The following is a 13,851-nucleotide window of genomic DNA, read 5'->3' as shown; positions in this document are numbered from 1 at the left end:
AAGTACTGTTTTGGGGGGACAGGGGGCGGGCAGGTGTGGAGGATTCCCTGGTCCTGAATAGGGTAACTGTGCCCCTGAAGGACCAGGTGCGCAGCCTGGGAGTCATTTTGGACTCACAGCTGTCCATGGAGGCGCAGGTCAATTCTGTATCCAGGGCAGCTGTCTACCAACTCCACCTGGTACGCAGGCTGAGACCCTACCTGCCTGCGGACTGTCTCGCCAGAGTGGTGCATGCTCTGGTTATCTCCCGCTTGGACTACTGCAATGCGCTCTACATGGGGCTACCTTTGAAGGTGACTCGGAAACTACAACTAATCCAGAATGTGGCAGCTAGACTGGTGACTGGGGGCGGCCGCCGAGACCACATAACACCGGTCTTGAAAGACCTACATTGGCTCCCAGTACGTTTCCGAGCACAATTCAAAGTGCTGGTGTTGACCTTTAAAGCCCTAAACGGCCTCGGCCCAGTATACCTGAAGGAGCGTCTCCACCCCCATCGTTCTGCCCGGACGCTGAGGTCCAATGCCGAGGGCCTTCTGGCAGTTCCTTCATTGCGAGAAGCAAAGCTACAGGGAACCAGGCAGAGGGCCTTCTCGGTAGTGGCGCCCGCCCTGTGGAACGCCCTTCCAGCAGATGTCAAAGCAATAAATAACTACCTGACATTCAGAAGACATCTGAAGGCAGCCCTGTTCAGGGAAGTTTTTAATCTGTGATATTTTAGTGTATTTTTGGTTTTTATGGAAGCCGCCCAGAGTGGCTGGGGAGACCCAGCCAGATGGGCGGGGTACAAATAATAAATTATTATTATTATTATTATTATTATTATTATTATTATTAGTTGTTCTGAGCAGATACCACCTGGGAACCAATGTCCCCACTGTGGAAGGACGTGTGGGTTCAGAATTGGTCTCTGCAGTCACTTATGGATTCATTGTTAAAACCGTGTTTATGGAAGACAATCTTACTCAGCTACGAGTGATCACCAGTGAAGAAGAAGATGACCATGCAGATGTTTCTCCAGTGTGTGTGTGTGTATGTAAAACACCCTACAAAAATATTCCTCCAGGGCAGCTTTACAACATATAAAAGCATAATAGCACAACAGTATCAAAACAAGTAACAGAGAAACAACATGCAAGAGCAGCACAAACCAATTTCATCAAAGACTAACATTATTTATAAGGCACAGAAAAATAAAAGGGTTTTGCATTACACCAAACATAACACATTATACTGCCACCCTGACACCTTACTGGGATTATTCAACAGGATTTTACTTCTAAGTAAACATGGCTAAGATTGTACTGTTTAGCCATCAGAGAGACCTTTCTGGGGAAAGGATTCAAAAGCTAAGGCACTACCACTGAGAAGGCCCTTCCTCTTATTGCTACCTCCATCACTTCAAATACTGCAAGTACCTGGAGAAAGGCCTTCAAAGCAGATCTTCAAATATGAACAGGTTGGCGTGAAGGCTGAAAGGGTGAATACACTCTGTTCCCAACAACCCTCGTTCCCAGTTGCAATTTTAAGCACAGCATTAAACGCTGGATGTCCATCACTGTCAAGTCTCAAGGTTGTGCACCTTACTCTCCTGTATAGAATTTGACCTCAAAATGGGACAGAAAAGCACAGACATGAGTAAACTCCAAGCATGTAATAAACTAGCTGAGGTGGTGCAGGGGAAAGAAATTTGGATGGATTATTAGAATGGGATTTAATTATACATGTATTTTCTGATTCAGGCTAGATGCTGTTCATGAAGTAGAGCAAGGCATTCAAGCCCAAAGTTCATTTCTGGATTATCTGCCTGTAAAATCTGCCTGCTGGGCTCTGTGGGAACTAGTTCATATCTCACAGCACACAATTAGTTATGTATATTTCTATTTTACCTTCAGTCAAGACCAACAATGTCTGCCCAAAACATATTCATAGGAGAACTGTCAGCATTCACAGAAACTTTAATACTGGGAAAGAGGAAAACAAAAGCTTTCTTGGCTATTTATTTATTTATAATAATTATCTAAAAAAAAAAAAGGTTTTTCATCTTATATTTAAATTATCTTCATGATTTACTTCATCTATTTTGATGGTGCCAATTTGTCTAAAATCAAGCATCCTGCTTAACATTCATACAGTTTACAATATTTTTGCAGATAAAGCTTAAATTTTTTTCAGTCCTCTTCAACGATTTCTTCTCCCAGGTCTCGGATTCTGCCAGTCATCTCAGCCAGTTCCATGTAGTTCATCAGTTGCATCTGCCATTCTTCCAGTGTGGGTAGATCTTGGGTTTTCCAGTGTTTAGCAATAAGTATCCTTGCTGCTGTTGTTGCATACATGAAAAAAGTTCGGTCTTTCTTTAACACCCCTTGGCTGACAATACCCAAAAGGAAGGCCTCTGGTTTCTTAAGGAAGGTATACTTAAATACCTTTTTCAGCTCATTATATATCATTTCCCAGAAGACCTTCACCTTAGGACAGGTCCACCAAAGGTGAAAGAACGTTCCTTCATTTTCCTTACATTTCCAACACTTATTATCAGACAAGTGGTATATTTTTGCACGTTTGACTGGGGTCGTGTACCATCTATATATAATTTTCATTACATTTTCTTTCAGAGCATTACATGCAGTGAAATTCAACCCAGTAGTCCACAACTTTTCCCAGTCCTCAAACATAATATTATACCCTATGTCCTGTGCCCACTTTATCATAGCCGATTTAACCGTTTCATCTTGTGTGTTCCATTTTAACAGCAAGTTGTACATTCTTGAAAGTACCTTGGTCTTAGGCTCTAGCAATTCCATTTCTAATTTCGATTTTTCCACCTGGAATCCTAATTTTTTATCAAGTTTAAAAACTTCTTTAATCTGGGCGTAGTGTAACCAATCTCGCACTTTATCTTTCATTTTCTCCTGACTCTGCAATTTCCAATTGTCTCCTTCTTTTTCTAATATTTCCCAATACTTTGGCCATTTGGCATCCATATTGAGTCTTTTTCGGGCCTTAGCTTCCAATGGTGAAAGCCACCTTGGAGTTTTATTTTCCAATAAGTATTTATATTTTGTCCAGACATTAAACACTGCCTTTCTGACAATATGGTTCTTAAAAGCCTTATGAATCTTAGCCTTATCGTACCATAGATATGCATGCCAACCAAACGCATTGTTGAAACCTTCCAAATCCAATACATCAGTGTCCTCCAGAAGTAGCCAGTCTTTTAGCCAGCAGAAAGCTGCTGCTTCATAATACACCCTTAAGTCTGGCAGGGCAAAGCCCCCTCTTTCTTTCACATCAGTTAGTATCTTAAACTTGATTCTGGGCTTTTTGCCCTGCCAGACAAATTTGGAAATATCTCTCTGCCACTTCTGGAAGCATTCTGTTTTATCCACAATCTGTAATGTTTGAAACAAAAACAATATTTTTGGCAATACATTCATCTTTACAGCGGCAATTCGGCCTAACAAAGAAAGTTTCAATCTTGTCCAACTTTCTAGATCTCTCTTAATTTCTGACCAGCATTTCTCATAATTATCCTTAAACAGATTTAGATTTTTTGATGTTATATTTACCCCTAGGTATTTCACTTTTTTTTTTTTTTTTTTTTTTAGGGACGCAGGTGGCGCTGTGGGTTAAAGCCTCAGCGCCTAGGGCTTGCCGATCGAAAGGTCGGCGGTTCGAATCCCTGCGGCGGGGTGCGCTCCCGCTGCTCGGTCCCAGCGCCTGCCAACCTAGCAGTTCGAAAGCACCTCCAGGTGCAAGTAGATAAATAGGGACCGCTTACCAGCGGGAAGGTAAACGGCGTTTCCGTGTGCGGCTCTGGCTCGCCAGAGCAGCGATGTCATGCTGGCCACGTGACCCGGAAGTGTCTCCGCACAGCGCTGGCCCCTGGCCTCTTAAGTGAGATGGGCGCACAACCCCAGAGTCTGTCAAGACTGGCCCGTACGGGCAGGGGTACCTTTACCTTTACCTATTTCACTTTTTTAACCACATTTAACTCTGTCTCTTTCTGAAACCATTCTGACTCTGTATCTGTCAAGTTCTTTCCCAATACTTTAGTTTTCTGTTTGTTTAATTTAAATCCCGCCACCCGGCCAAATTCTTGGATCAATTGTAATGCTTTTTTCGTACTTGGCTCTGGCTCCTGTAGGGTCAAAACTAGGTCATCTGCGAACGCTTTCAATTTGTATTGTTTCTCTCCGACCTGAATTCCTTCAACCATCCGGTCCCCCCTAATCATGTTCAAGAGCACCTCCAAGACCAAAATGAATAATAATGGGGAGATAGGGCAGCCTTGTCGTGTTCCCTTTTCAATTTTAAACTCTTCCGTAATCACATTGCTAACTATCAGTTTAGCCTTTTGTTCTGAATAGATTGCCTCTATCCCATTTTCAAAGCCCCGTCCCACTCCCATTCCTTCCAGATTTTTCTTCATAAATTTCCAAGAAATGTTATCAAAGGCCTTCTCCGCATCTATAAAAATTAAAACTGCTTTTGTATTAATATTTGTTTGTAAAAGTTCCAAAATGTCAATAATATTCCTTGTATTAGCAAACAAATGTCTGCCAGGGAGAAAGCCTGCTTGGTCCTTATGAATTACTTCATTTAACACTTTCTTAAATCTAGTTGCTAATATGTCTGCAAATATTTTGTAATCCACATTTAAAAGGGAGATGGGGCGGTAGTTTTTAAGTTGTGTCTTTTCAGTTTCTGATTTTGGTATCAATGTGATAAAAGCTTCTTTCCACGTTTCCGGCGCCTTCTTCCCCTCCATAATTTCATTGCTGACCTCCATCAGTGGTTGTATCAAGTAATCTTTCAATGTCTTATAGTACTTGGAGGTCAGCCCATCTGGCCCTGGAGATTTGCCCAATTGCATGTTCTGAATGGCTTGTTCCATCTCTTGTCGTATTATTCTGCTATTCAGGATTGATCTATTTTCTTGTGACACTTTTGGCAGCCCATTCTTTATCAGAAATTGTTCTATCTGTGCCTCATCTTGCGGACCTTGAGTATATAGTTGTTTAAAATACCTCTGAAAGCACTTTCTGATCTCCATGGGGTTCTGAACATTTTTCCCTTCAATCTCTAAATTGGTAACTGTATTCATTTTCTGTCTCCTTTTCAACTGCCATGCTAGCAGTTTCCCACATTTATTTGCCGATTCAAATGTTTTTTGTTTCATTAATTTAATTCTCCATTCTATTTCCTGGTTCATCAATTTAGAATATTGTGCTTGGTATAATTTAATTTCTCTCAGAATTGGCTGTGACTTCGGGTTTGATCTTAATTTCTTCTCCAGTTCTTTAATTTTCTCCAAAATCTTGTCTTTTTTCTCATTTTGTGCCCTTTTCTTTACAGCATTCTGTTGTATCAAGAACCCCCTCATCACCGCTTTACTTGTGTCCCAGATAGTTGTTTTTTCCACTGAAGTGTTCAAATTTATCTCAAAATAGTCCTTCAAAACTTTTTGGGCTTTTTTAACAATCTCCTGATCTCTGAACAAATTGTCATTCATCTTCCACCTAAAGGAGCCGGATGGTAGTAGTGTCATATCCATCTTTACAGCATTGTGGTCGGAGCAGGTTTTGGGGCAGATTTCCACCTTTCTGGTCTTCGGTGCCAGGCCTCTAGATATCCATATTTGGTCTATTCTTGTCCATGTCAGCTGGGCTTCAGAAAAGAATGTTCCTGGACTTCCAGGACGCCGCGGCCGCTGAAAAGGAGTGTGAGATAACACCTCTGGGGGAGTCTCGAACAGCATGGAGATTTAGAGGGGTTGCGAAGGCTACGTGAACCCTGAAACCACAGGAGGGAATCCTGCGGGACAAGGTACCCTGCGACGCTGCCTGTGCTCGCCTGTGTTGCCGGCGTTTAACAAGGCTGGAGCTGCAGTGTAAAGGGGAGGCAACAGACTCCATGCTGTGAAGCCTCAAACTCCGAGGGAAAGCGGCAGACCTCCAACAACAGCGGAGAAGCTGGGAAGTAGCTATAAATCACTGTGGAAAAAGCAGTGGGGATAAAGAAATACTGGAAATTACTTAGATAAGATTAAAGGAACGTTTTGATAAGAACCCAGCGGAGAAGAAATAATTGGTGAAAAGGAGGAGGAGTCCATTCCTGGCGGTAAGGTGAAAAGAAAGTATAGCGAGACGCTGGCAGAGAGGAAACAAAAGAGGAAAAGAGGAAACAAGCTGCCAGTGAGTGTGTGGTGGAAAGACCTCAGACACAAAGTATAAAGTGTCAGAGGCAAGGTAACAGTTGAACTACTATATCGACTAGGGAGAGGGGAAAAAGACTTTTCTGTTTCATCGGGACGGAGAGCGCTTTAACCAGCACGGGTTTCGGTGGAGGACTTTTGCTTTTAAACCTCAGGATTGGGGAGAATTGGGACTTAAACGGAGTGTGGCATATAGGTGCCTTAGCAGCGCTCTGTGTTTAAAGACAGGGACTGTGAGACTGTGTTTAAAGTTTGTTTAAAGTTTGCTTAAAGATGGTGAGACTGTGAAAGGACTGCCATATTGAGTGAGTTAAAGGGGACCCGCCTTCTTCATCCCCAACCGGATACGTTCTTGAGCTTCAGAGACAGCTGTGATTCTCTTGATTCTTCGGGATTTAAAGAGACATACACCCCGGGATGCAAAGTTAAAGAATACGTTTTCGCAGGACCTTGCTCATGAGTTTGAGAACCCCCTGAATCTGGAAGTGTTTCTGGAGGTTCAGGTGTTTACTACATTTAATTATAAGACTCTGAGGATTTAAATACGTGTCTGAATTTAGGTACAGTTAAAACTGTATTATTAATATCTGATCTTAATTAAGGGTTAATTTTTGTGCTGTACCAATTTAGTCAATTTTGGACTCTTGTTGCAATATCTGAGAGACGTTAACCTTGTTAACCTTGTTACCTCTATATCTTACCCACATAGTATATTACATTATACAGTATACTAGGAAGAACTAAACTTAAATATACAAATGCCGAACGGTTCTAAGAAGGGGGTGGCAACACCAGCGGAAAGGAGGCCTTCAAAACAAGAAGAGGGGAAGGAGGCAAGAGATATTAGAGATTATGACAGCTTGATGGCCGAAATAAGAAAAGAATTTAAAAATAATGAACAGTATATTGAGAGAAAATTGATGGAGGTACAAGATACTCTAGACAAAAAATTGGAGGAAGTGGTAGGGGAACTGAAAGGGAAAGTTAAGGATCTCTCGGTAAAAGCTAAGGTTTTGGAGGATTCAGTGAAAAGGGTTCAAAAGGACACGAAAGACAGTAGGAAAGAGATGGACAGGATTAGATTAGAAGTTAAAGAAATAGGAGCAACACAGGAAGAGTTGTTGGACAACATGGCTATGACGCAGATGCGTCAAAATCAATCTAACCTAAATCTTAGAGGAATACCAGAGGATTTAAATGAGAATATTAGAGTTAAAGTGGTGAAAGAGCTGGCAATATGGCTAGATAGAAAAGAAGAAGAGATAAACCATTGCTTGGTAAACATATTTCGAATAAGAACAAAATCGGCTAAGGCCAGAGGGAAAAAATTGCCAGGAGATGTAATAGCCATGTTTAACTCATTGGAGATAAGAAACGAAATTTTGAAACAGAACTATGTCAAAAGGTTATATATTGAAGAAAACCCAATTATTATTTACAAAGAGATTCCTTCGAGATTTCTTCAAAGGAGGGACCCATATAAAAAATTAACAAATCAACTGAAGAAAAATGGGATCTTGTATAGATGGGAGTTTCCGGAAGGTATTTCATTCTATTTCAAAGAAAAAAAGTTTAAACTGTCCACTATCTCAGAACTTCAAAAATTTGCAAGGAGATACGAGAAGGACCTGGGGAAAATGATGGGGGAGGAGGAGGTAGAGAACCAGCAAGGAGAAGAAAAAGGAGGGAGTGAAGAAGAAGAAAGAGAGGAGAGCTCAATAGGAGAAAGAGAAGAACTAGAGGAAGGAGACAAAGAACACTAAATTGTACATAGGTTTAATAAGTTAATTAAATAGTATATAACAGATGGCATTAAAAATACTAAACTGGAATGTGAATGGATTGAACAATAAAAATAAAAGGAATCAGATTACTCACATATTACTGAAAAAGAACTGTGACTTAATATGTCTCCAAGAGACGCACATAATAAATAAGCATAAGAGATTACTAAGCAATAAGAGATTGGGAATAGATTTTGTGACATCAGATAGAGTGAAGAAAAGAGGGGTGGTAATATACATAAAGGAAAAATATGATCCACAATTATTATACAAAGATGACCAAGGGAGAGTAGTCATTGTTCAAATGGTGTTTCAGGGAGAAAAAATAATTGTTGTGGGAATATATGCCCCAAATGATAAAAAATCAGCCTTTTATTTGGAATTAGGAGACAAATTGATGGAATGGATGGACCAAAAAATGATATTGATGGGTGACTTTAACGGGGTGGTGTCCCCAAACCTATATAAGTCAACAAAAAAACAGGAGAAGAAGGAAGGTAAATTACCGAGATCCTTCTTTGATATGGTAAAAAATCTGGGACTGATTGATGCGTGGAGACTTAAAAACCCCACTACAAAACAATATACTTTCTTCTCAAACCCAAATCAGAGTTGGGGGAGAATAGACAGCATTTGGATTTCGAAGGAACTAACTCAAAATCTAACTAAATTGGAAATTCTTCCAAGAACTATATCTGATCATAATGCGGTCTCCATTGAGCTAAAAGGTAGAGATATCCGAACGGTTAGATGGAGGATGAATGAATTTTTATTTAATGATCAGAAGATTGTAAATAAGGCAATAGAGACAATAGAAGACTATTTTAAATGGAATTTAAATGGGGAAATTGCTATAGAGACTGTGTGGGACGCAGGAAAGGCAGTTATGAGGGGCTTCTTAATACAGAAAAATAGTCAAGTAAGAAAAGAAAAAGAGACAAAGAAGGAACAGATCCTAACACAGATTATGGAAAATGAAAGTTGACTATCAACCCCAATGAGGAGATCGCAAAACAGAATATAAAGATATTACAAGCTAAATTTTCTACAATAATCGACCAAGAGGTAGAATGGAAAATTAAAATGATGAATCAGAGAACGTTTGAGTCAGCAAATGAGATAGGAAAATACCTGGCGTGGCAAATAAGAGAAAGAAGAAAACAAAATACGATTAGTAGGATAAGGGAAGGAGAAAGGATTGTGGAAGAGCCAAAAGAGATAAGAAAGATATTTCAAAAATATTACAAGGATTTATATAAAAGAGGAAAGGAAACAAAGCAAGAAATAGACCACTTTTTACAAGTGCATCACCTAAAACGAATTTCAAAAGAAGAAAATGAGATATTAGACCAGACAATTACCCAAGAAGAGATAAAAAAGGCTATTAAAAGGATGAAAAGTGGGAAAGTCCCAGGGCCAGATGGCCTTTCGGCCAAATATTATAAAACATTAAGTAACCAAATATCCCCAGTGCTAGGAGAAGTGATGAATAATATATTAAAGGAAGGAAGGATCCCGAACACCTGGAAGGAAGCATATATTACTTTGATTCCTAAAAAAGATGCAGATACTCTGGAAGTGAAAAACTATAGGCCAATCTCATTATTAAATAATGATTATAAACTATTCACAGATATAATGGCAGAAAGACTAAAAAAGGTTTTGAACAACAAAATACATAAAGATCAAACGGGTTTCCTTCCAGGGAGGCAATTAAGGGAAAATGTAAGGAATCTGATAGATATTATTGAATATTTGGATATGAGTATAGACAGACAAGCGGCCTTGGTATTTATAGACGCTGAAAAGGCGTTTGATAACATCTCATGGGAGTTCTTGAAGAAAAGTCTGGAAACGATGGGAATGGGAGAGAAATTTAGAAGAGGGATAGAAGCAATATACAAGGAACAGAAGGCAAAATTGGTAATAAACAACACCACAACAGAATATTTTGGTATATATAAAGGAACTAGACAGGGTTGCCCCCTGTCCCCTTTACTGTTTATAACGGTACTAGAAATACTGAATGAGAGACTGAGGGGGGCAACAGAAATAAAAGGAGTGCAGGTAGGAAAGAGGGAATATAAAATCAAGGCCTTCGCAGATGACATCGTACTAACTTTAGAAGACCCAAAAAAGAGTGTAAAAGAAGCTTTACTAAAGATTGACGAATTTGGAGCCGTGGCAGGACTTAAGATAAATAAAAATAAAACCAAAATGTTGGTTAAAAATTTAACAAAGGAAGAAATAATAGATTTAGAGAGAAGGACGGAAATTGCAGTAGTTAAGAAAGTGAAGTATCTTGGGATATGGGTCACAGCTAAGAACATAAATTTATATAAGGATAACTATGATGTCACCTGGAGGAGTATAAAGAAAGACATGGAATTTTGGGGGAGGATGAAACTCTCCTTTTTGGGGAGGATAGCTGTTGTCAAAATGAATATTCTGCCTAGAATATTCATTCTATTCCAGACCATCCCCATACTTAAAGACCTAAAACAATGTAAAGAGTGGCAGAGAGTCTTGGCAAAGTATATCTGGCAGGGGAAAAGGCCACGGATAAAAATGAAAATTTTGATAGATAAAAAAGAAAGAGGGGGCTTTTCTCTCCCGGATCTAAGTCTATACTACGAAGCGGCCTGCATACTTTGGTTAAAAGATTGGATAAAACTGGAGAATAGAGATCTACTGGATTTAGAAGGCTTTAATAATTGGTTCGGATGGCATTCGTACCTTTGGTATGGGAAAGTGAAGGTCCACAAGAGCTTTCTAAATCATATTTTTAGAGGACCTTTATACCAATCATGGGAAAGGAATAAAAATCTCCTTGAAAGAAAGACCCCATGGTGGATCTCACCAATTGAGGCTTTAACGGTGAAGAAAACAAACATGGAGGAAAAAAACGCCACCTATGAGGAAATGTTAAGAAAAACAGACCAAGGGCCAAGACTTAGACCTTATGAAGAGATAAAAAATCTATTCACTGGGTGGTTGCAATACCACCAGGTGAATGATTTGCTAAAAGAGGACAAGAAGAAGTTGGGTTTTGATGACAAAAAATCAAAATTCAATGTAGAAGTAATAGAAGGTAAAAACAAAACCCTATCTAGAATCTATGACATACTTTTAGAGTGGTATACAAAGGACGAGGAGGTGAAGGAGGCAATGATTAAATGGGCAATTGACTTTGGTTATAATATCGATTTTGAAAGGTGGCTGGAAGTGTGGAATTGTAATATAAAGTTTACAGCATGTATGTCTCTGAGAGAAAATGTTTGGAAGATGCTATATAGGTGGTACCACACCCCTGTGAAGTTGGCCAAAATGTATAGACTAAAAGATAAGAAATGCTGGAAATGTGGGGAGGTGGAGGGTGACCTATATCATCTATGGTGGACATGCAAAAAGGTGAAAGGCTTTTGGGAATCGGTTTACAATGAGCTTAAAAGAATATTTAAATACACTTTTCCCAAAAGACCCGAAGCCTTTTTGCTGGGAATGACGGGTAAAGATATTAAGAAAGATAGAACGATATTCCTCTATGCCACCACAGCAGCGAGAATTTTATTGGCACAATATTGGAAAGTGGAAACTATCCCCAATATAAATGATTGGCAAATTAAAATGATAAATTATGCTGAGCTTGATAAATTAACAGGTAAATTAAGAGACCACGATGAACAGAAATCTCTGAAAAATTGGAGTAAATACTGGAACTATATTGGAATAAATGCTTAATGTGATTGGCGGGGTCAGAACAATACTACCAGCGTGTGAATTTAGGCCTATAGATTAAAAATCAAATACGTAATGGAAGCAGATATTTGATACTTACCAAAAGGATGGAAGGAAGTCCAGGAGGTGGTTTTTGCGTGTGTGTGTGTGTGGTTTTTTTTTTAAATCGTTTACTGTTTTGTGAAACAGTCAGATTAATCTATCTTTGTATAGTTAGAGAGAGGAAAAAGTTGGCTTGTATATCCTGACGCTTTTTTTGTTTTTTTTTGTTATAATTTTTTCTTTTGTATCTGTTTGTATGTTTGTTATGTGTATAACCTCAATAAAAATGTATTTGGAAAAAAAAGAAGAAAAGAATGTTCCTTCTCTTTCCAAGGGGTTTTTTGTCCTCCAAATGTCAATCAAGTCCATATTGTCAGTCAGTTCAAAAAAAGTCTTAGGTAGTCTGCCATCTTTTGATATATTTTGATTTTGTGACTTATCCATGTTGGTTGATACCACTCCATTCATATCTCCCATCATGATGATGTTATCATAGTCCAGATAGTCCAGGACGCTCTCATGCAACTTCTTGTAAAATTCTGATTTCCCCTCATTCGGTGCATAAATTCCTAATATCAAAAATTTCTCTCCTTGATGTTGTATCTCAATTGCCACAATTCTTCCTTGTTCATCTTTGAATAAGAGTTTAGGTGCCAGGCTCTCCTTTGCATAAATCACCACTCCTCTCTTCTTTACTTTGTCCGAAGAGATAAATTCTTGGCCTAGTCTTTTGTTAATTAACACTTTCCTATGGAGCCTGGTCACATGTGTTTCTTGCAAACAGATAATGTCCAATTGTTCCTTTTTTAATATATGAAATATCTTCCTCCTTTTTTCCGGGGAGTTACAACCATGAATGTTCCAGCTCAAAAGTTGCAGAGACATCCTGGATAAATCTGTTATTGTTCTGGTGGTGGTGTCTTTTTTTCTGGGTCTCCAGGTTCTGGGGGTGAAGGTACAGCTGATGCTCCAGGCCCAAAGGGTGTTTCAATTCCTTTCTGAAGGTCCTCTCCGTGAACAATCAAAAATTTGTCTCTGTCCTCAAGTGTTTTGATTTTAACCTTCTTCCCTCTGAAAGTGAAAGATAATCCCTGGGGAAATTCCCACCTAAAGATGATTGAATTACTCCTTAGCAATCTAACCAGTTCAAGGTAGGCGGATCTAAGATCCAACAGTTGTTTCGGGATATCTTTGTAAATTTCAGCCCTTTTATCCAAAATGTCCAGTGACTTTTCGTAGTGTAAGCCTAATATCTCGTCCCTTTCCTCCTTTGATCTCAAAATTATCAAGCAGTCTCTGGGCTTGTCTTTCCTTGCAAATTTTCCAAGTCTAAAAGCCGATATAATTCTAAAGTCCTTTTCCTCTTGGATAGGCCAGAACTTGGTAAATTCTTTGGTCAGGAACTCAGCTAAGTTACCTTCTTCAACCTCTGGTATTGACCTTAATCTTAAATTACTTTCCCGATTCCGCAATTCTAGCATGGACAGATATGTCTGGTGCCCTTTGACTTGTTTGCAGAATGGTTTTACCTCTTGTTCTAAATTTTCAACTTTTTGGCTGGTTGCCTCAGCTAATTTGCGATTTTCTATAGTGGCCTCAGTTAATTCTCCAATTGCTTGTACATTCTGTGCTACCTGTCCAGTTATTTTATTTAGACAGGCTGTGTTTTGATCTATTTTAGCTGTTTGTTCATCAGCTTTCTTGTCCAAAGATTCCACTCTGTTGTCCAAAGATTCCAATTTTTCATATATTTTCTCTAAAATTGCAGCAGTTGCTCCTGTGGCCATATCTTCCAATTGTAGCTGCTCTGTTCCTTCTTCCAACGGCAGCACAGGCATACTTTCTTCTCCCCCTGCTGAGGGCAAAGTAGGTACAGAAGATCTATGTGTCTGTAAAGCTGAGGTTAGGGTTGTTTGTCTAGTTCTTGGTCCTCTTCTTCTTGTACCGCTCATTCCAAGTTTATCTCTGAGTCAAGGTCAAATTCAGATGTTCCCATGGGAATACAGCAGCCCCAGAGCACCGTCGAATAGGAGGAAAGGAAAGAGAAAGTAAAATAGTGTCACTGCTGTA

Source organism: Podarcis cretensis, assembly GCF_951804945.1.
Source record: "Podarcis cretensis genome assembly, chromosome: 4".
Taxonomy (NCBI): Eukaryota; Metazoa; Chordata; class Lepidosauria; order Squamata; family Lacertidae; genus Podarcis; species Podarcis cretensis.
The sequence above is the reverse complement of the archived record's forward strand: the minus strand, read 5'-3'. Positions refer to the sequence as shown.